This window comes from Adiantum capillus-veneris, chromosome 20, assembly GCF_014529385.1.
Source record: "Adiantum capillus-veneris isolate H3 chromosome 20, ASM1452938v2, whole genome shotgun sequence".
Lineage (NCBI taxonomy): Eukaryota > Viridiplantae > Streptophyta > Polypodiopsida > Polypodiales > Pteridaceae > Adiantum > Adiantum capillus-veneris.
The window spans coordinates 99,135,743-99,142,930 of NC_140950.1; the positions used below are offsets into that span (position 1 = coordinate 99,135,743).

At 40.6% G+C, this 7,188-nt stretch overlaps 1 pseudogene; it reads right to left on the minus strand.

Moving 5' to 3' along the window:
- Window positions 1-2,536: 2,536 nt before the first annotated feature.
- Window positions 2,537-4,657, minus strand: LOC147432978 (uncharacterized; annotated as a pseudogene).
- Between the last annotated feature and the right edge of the window lie 2,531 nt (window positions 4,658-7,188).

Below are 7,188 nucleotides of genomic sequence, written 5' to 3' on the forward strand. Positions count from 1 at the left end.
TGGTGATGGTTGTTTGAAAATAACCACATCTCTCACAAGCAATTTAACACGGCAGTTGGACCACTACAAGCGGTAAGTTTAAACAAGTAATTTTGTATCAATTGTTTTGAGCTGTGGATAATTGTTTAATTTGGTTTGGGTTTATGTAGAGTCAAAGTGATCCAACATACGTGCCTCTGGATGATGACAAGGATTAGATAAAAAAATGTTTTGTCAAAACTTTCGTAAAGTCCCAATGTGGCACAATGTATATACAACTATTTACTTTTTATTGTAACTTTTTTAAATAGTTGATCTTCTACATTTTTAATTATCAAGGTAAAGTAAATCAATTTCAATACTTTGGTACTTTCTTATACTCTTCCAAAAACAATTGATGTTTTATTGTTTTATGCAGGTCAAAAATAAAGGTGCTCATTTGGGCCACCCAAATTTAGGTGGCCCAAATGAGCACCTTTATTTTTGAATTGGCGTGTAGCGGTAATAAGTGCGGTAATAACAGCGACAAAGGTCGTGGTAATAGCAATGGGTATATTGCCATGACTATTACCGTGCTTATTGCTGAGAAACCACTATCGCGTTCATAGCTACGGTTATTGCCACCCCACAAATTTTTCTCTCTCCTTTTTCCTTTGTTTTCCGCGGCAATGTTAGCGGTTATAGATAACCCCGGGGGATTCACTATTAGTAATGGGGGGATGTCACCTGCGTGCATCAAAATTAGAGAAACCCCCCTATGTACGGTATCTTACTTGCTAACCTACCCCCCTACATACGGACAACATATGGACGTTCTCGCAATGAGCCATCCCCCCTCATATGGATTTCGTACGGAATGTAATGACCCACTACTAGTAACATAACAATTTTAGAAGCACGTACTTTTGCAAAAATACATGTTGAGCTGCAAATGAACAAAAGTGTACATTGTAGTGTGTTTTCATTTACAATAGATGTTAAGAGAACAAACCATGAAAAAAAAAATATAATGAATATTAAATTAAAATAAACCAATCGTTTCAATGTAATTTGTCAAAAAACAAATAGCATTTTCCTTGTAAACTGATACAAATCTCAATCTCAAAATATATGATACTAGCCACCTACTTAGTAGGCTTCCCACTTAGGATTTAAGGCACACATATGAAATGGATTGTTCTCTAAATAACAAATAATGCATAATCTTAAACAACCATGAAAAACTTCACTCGTCAAATCAAAACACATTACAAAACAACCCATTAAAATATTAATCTTTTTGGACCAAAAAAATTATATGTGATATGAATGCACATCTATGCCTAAGCAAAATGAAACCTCTAAAAAAGCACCATTTGTATTTAATTTTGAGTTTGTACATAAATTATAAATCTTAGAAATTTTGCTAGAGTCTCCTTTTGTACGAAGATCCCTTTCTAAAAAAAATTCAGTATACCCTTTTCTTGGGCTCCCACATGGGATTTTCATCACATAATTTCTTTTTCCAAAAAAACTGTTCACCTCATCTTGGGCTCCCACTTGGGATTTAAGGATTATCTTACACGTTAAAATCAAACACATTTTCAATAGTCACAGGAATCTAACTTCAAAGTGGTGGTATAACACAGAGACCCAAGGTATGCTAGATGTGTCTTGACAAGAAACTATAGCTCAAGATAACACACCCGATCAAGCCATACGACCATGTGGGAAATTGAGACTACATAATTTGTAACTACATGTAAAAGAAACTAACCATCTTCAAATCTTTTAACGCTTTTTATCGTAAGAAGAAGCACAACTACACGTTTAGTAAGAATGGATAGCTCAAGAGACCCGATCAAGCCATATAGATAGCTAGAAGAACTAAAGGTAAAAATCGATAGCTCAAGATGGCACACCCGGTCAAGCCATATGACCATGTGACAAATTGAGACCAGATTTGTAATTATATACAAAATAAAAACATTGTGTATGTGTGACACATAGACCCAACGTATGGTAGACGTGTCTATATTTGTAATTATATACAAAATAAAAACATTGTGTATGTGTGACACATAAACCCAAGGTATTCTAAACGTGTCTTGGCAAGAAACTATAGCTCAAGATAACACACCCGATCAAGCCATATGACCATGTGAGAAATTGAGACTATAAAATTTGTAGCTACATGTAAAAGAAATCAACGATCTTAAAATCTTTAACGCTATGATCTCACACATCTAGTTTGAGATTAAGTACATTCTTTATTGAGTTAACACAACACTACCACCCAAAAGTGAGTATCACTAACTTGCAAAATCTAAGCTAGATTTTGAGCTTGCCTTGAAAACATTTGACAAAATGTGACAAGATTTAGTGTAACTACCGATAGATGCTTCAAACTATGATCTAAAAGCCGATTTAATGCATTGAATAGACAACGAGAGGCTCAAGGACTCAACAGCGTTGGCGGCTGTGTTGGAAGAAGTCGAGACTCGGACGCCAGCTCTAGCAATTCGAGACGTCAAGACTAAACGTCACTGATTAGCAGGTCAGGACTTAGACACCATAGCTAAAGCCTAAGGGCATTGAGCAAGGTCACGCCTAAAGTGAACTGAGAACCCACCCTGAGTCTGGCAATCGCTTCGCTTGCAAGGTGCTGGCCTCCCATCATGACTGTCAACACACGATGGGAGGCCAACACACGATCGAACACCAGCTCTAGCAATTAGGGACGTCAAGACTAAACATCACTGATTAGCAGGTCAGGACTTGAACGCCATAGCTAAAGCCTAAGGGCATGGAGCGGGTAAAAATGATTCATGCCTAAAGTGAACTGAGAACCCACCCTTCGTCTGGCAATCACTTCGCTTGCAAGGTGTTGGCCTCCCATCGTGAGTGTCAGCACTCCTCCTTACATCGTCATCATCCTTGCCGAAGAAGTCTAAAAAGAGGAAGCTTAATAAAATGAGGCCCAAGGAAGCTGTTGAGAATGCGAACTTGAACTACAAAACAAAGGCCTCAAAGAAAGCAGTCACAGATTTAATTGATCAATAGAGAAAAGCTAGCTTTTTTATGAGATGTAGCTACAACAGAAAGAAAAAACCCGGCGTTCCAGGTATACAACACACCATCAACCAGTTCGGTAGGATTAATGACACAATGATGAAGACATTGAAGCTTTTGCCACTACAGAAGCTTGCATCATAGCGTATAGATAAACATCTCAAGCATAGAAACAATATACAATTTACAGATCAACATGAATTGAAGAAAGAGTTTGTGGCAAAGCCTTGCTAACTTGAAACAAATTTGGAATCCAGCACTGGCTGGGAGTGGTGAGAGTAGATCTAAAGCCAATGTCTGCCAAGTGAGGGGGGATACTACGAAGCTAGAGAAGTTAGAACAGCAGTGATGAAAATTTCACTTAAAGAAATCTGACAACCTTCATTGAAGACATATCTGAACATTGTTCTTAAAACCTTCACTGAGGAAAGATGTGAACATTATTTTCAAACAAGACGATTGAGGCTAGCTTCATTGTCAAATATAAACAAAACTGATAACAGAATCATTATACCAGACATAAATGGAACTGTACCATCGGAGAAATGGCAAAGAAGGCATGACGAACAACATTTCACATAATAAAATAGAATACAGAACGATAGAATGAGATCTTAAAGGAACTCACAGTTTCAGCCTCTTTGCGGACAACATCAAGGGCAGAATCAATGAGCTCCGCAACTTTGGTGTAGTGACCCTTGGCCCACTTGTTGCCAGCTCCGGACTCTGGCCAAAGACGAAGTTATCAAGGCAGAAGATTTGCCCATAGGGGCCTGTTCGAACACTGTCCATTGAACCAGTCTGCCATACCAAGTACCTATTTGTACACGAGAAGATTCTAGACAATACCAACCACACTCGGTTATCAAAAGATTCTACATAGGCTTCCCTAGAAGAAGTTCTTGACATTATATAATAGCAGATACATACTCATCTCTTTACAAGTTCACTTACCAGTTGAATAGCCCCATCATAAGTTCCATCAACCCCCGTTGAAAGGACCTCCACTATCCTTACCCTTGAGACGATCGAAGAGAACATTGCAGCCCAACGATTCTAGAAACGAGAAACGGTTAAGCTATATTAAACAAGATTCCAGCCATGGGATCAACTGAGGCTAAGACCAATGTGGTGCCATCAAATCAAATAAGTAGAGCAGAAATATGACCAAAACTCTTCAATTCTTAATCAAGCCATATTCAACCTAGTATCAACCTAGCCATATGCATTCTTACACTGAAAGAAAGAGTGCCAGCCTTATGAAACCATGCATGCACCTGAATATGAAACATACCGCATCCATAAAAGACTCCACCAGAGAAGTAAAAGTCATGATGACCAGTCTTGTGTGTCGGGAAGTCTTGGAAGTGAGGCCCGGAGGCATGGTCCCAATCCCTCTTGGGAATCTCTGAAGGTATACCTCTTGTTCCATCACCTGGACAACACCAGGATTTTGACTACCACCAACTACCCACAAGGGTTCCCCAGCTTGAGCCACCTGTAAAAGATCTTCCATAGATGCCACTGCCAATTCTACTACCAAGGGCTTTTCGGCTTCTGTCAATCCAAAAGGCGGTGCCGCTATTTCTGCAATTGTTGGCTCGGCCGACGGAGCCCCTCCTCCCATTGTGGGGAGTGGGACCTGCAATGCTGCATCTAGTGGGCTTCCTGACCCTGTTGGTGAAGAGGCAGAAAATGTCGCGCACCGTCACCAATGTACTTGGCTGCCATAGCTGTGATGCGCTCTATCTGTCAGCATCATACATACACAAAATCATCAGAAATGTTCTCGAGAGAGATGACTAGTCTCCCTGTCAATCATATTGTCATATCTTTCTCAGTGTATGCATTAATTTTGATGCCCAAGAATACAAACCCTGTGATCAGTCTTGTACAACTATATTGCAGGCTATATTGAAGTAGGCAATTGAAGATAAACATATCACACACACATTATTTTCATAATGCTTTATTGGTGGGAAACCTCAAGAAGAGGAAAACACATGCACACATGCACGCATAACACAACACCGGTTGGTAGTTTCACCTTGCAGGAGCAAAGTTTGCACTCACCATGCCATTTTCTGCATGTGAGGCTTGAAACGCAAGAGGAGGGCTGCTACTACGTCCTTCTCCATTGTGCTTGAAGATGTCGGGGCCCTCCATGGATTTCTCAAGCTCTGATAAATCACATGTGCAGTCGCTAATGCACAAGAGACCACTTAACTATGAAAGCCATTTCTCTTTGTTGAGTAACCTCAGGTGTTTCCATTGGTCAAACTATACTCTTGAGTACAAGCAGATGACATGATATGTCAGTAGTGCACTCTGAACCTTATGTTTCTTCTGGACTTTACACTGTAATCATGTAAACATTGCGATCATTCCAAAATTTTTGTGACTCATTAAGGAAGATATTCCCGTATTTGCAGGGGACATATGAACGCCTGAGTAATGCAACTGAGCAGTGGTGTCATTATTCATCAGCATCTCTCATGTACGTCGCATACCCACTCTCTCTTTCACAAGTTCACAACCTCACGGAGATTCTAGCCCTATGCAGCTCGCTCAGCTAGAGTGTGAAAGACGAAGAAAGGATCGAAGGCTTGGGGCATCTCTCATCATGGACGTCCCGAACATAGACCTCTCTCTGTATTTATCGTCTTATCTCTCTCTCCTAATTATAAGCAAAGGCAGTCGCTATTTGCTGCATTGGCCCCCTGCACGTCCAAGATCTCACGCATCTTGGCAAGGCTGAGAGGAGAGTGAGAGAGCAGTAGATAAGAAGCTACTTGGCTATGGCGACCTGGAGCTCTCCTGCTGTAGAGGTTATGAAAACTGGCCGATTTCCCACTCTATTAAAAGGGAAGTGTGCAAAATAGGGTGTACCCAATCCTTTTTAATGCTTTATTAAACAGAATGACTGGAGATGCTTCATTAGAAAGAAGGTTGAAGCAAAAATAGGTAGATAAAAAGAATGTGCTAGGAAAGGTAAGATGCCATTTGGCACTCAAGGGATTGCATGAACAGAACCCTATAGAAGGGTGGTGGAGGACATCACGGCTAATCACTTGCAGAGGAGGCCTCTCTCTCTCTCTCTCTCTCTCTCTCTCTCTCTCTCTATATATATATATATATATATATATATATATATTTATTTATTCCCTTGCGTAGGGTGCATGATAGGAATCTGGGGAAGGTGGATCACCGTTGCTCGACACGATCACTTTCACTATCTAAGTTCTCAACCTTGCAGACACCTTCAGCCCTCACCTCTGCCATAGCTGGGAGGCAAATAAAAATAGAAAAATCTTAGAGAATGGATTGTGTTATTTTGGAGAAGAAAGGGATCTATGATGCTCTAATAAGAAAGTTAGGGTTGGAGTTTTGCAACCTTCTAGGTTAGGGAGGTAACGGAACGGTTAACAACAGGCCTGTGCCATCGGAATGGGGGAGTGAGAGGAGGGGAACGGAGGCAGGAGGAGGAGGGGGAAAGTGGGGAGGTAGGCTGCCCAAGGAGGGGAGAAGGAGCTCACGTAGAGGCAAGGGAGAAGGGAATATTCTTGGCTCGGGGCTATTTTCTTTTTTGAGGAGCCAGTAGGGGGTTCGTCACATGTAGGGGAGGTCGGCTGTCACCCTTTTGGCACATGAAAGGTTGGTTGGTGCCTTTCTTCAATCGATGTAAAGCACACTTTTTGAAGATGAAGAGAGAGAGAGAGAGAGAGAGAGAGAGAGAGAGAGAGAGAGAGAGAGAGAGAGAGAGAGAGAGAGAGAGAGAGAGAGAGGAAGATTTAGCAGAGTAAGAGAGAGAGATTGAGGCAACCTTGATGTGCATAGTTTTCCAAGAGAGGCAAGGTCAAACATGATCCTATAATATTGTTGTTATTTGGTGGATTGATGAGAAATTTGAAGGCTTGGACAATATTTTGAGCTTTTCTAATATGGTAATGGGATCTTATCACAAAAGGAACCATTACTAGACTAACTATTGTTTCATGGAATGGTGTCATCAAACTGAAGGTAATAATTTGTTCCAACTGATAGAGAAGTTAATTTAAGCGTTACCTTTTGAAGAGCTAAATAGGTAAAGTTGTACCTGACACCCTTTGAGCACTATGGTATTGTCCAAGTATTTGGTGTAGTTCATTTCCATGAAAG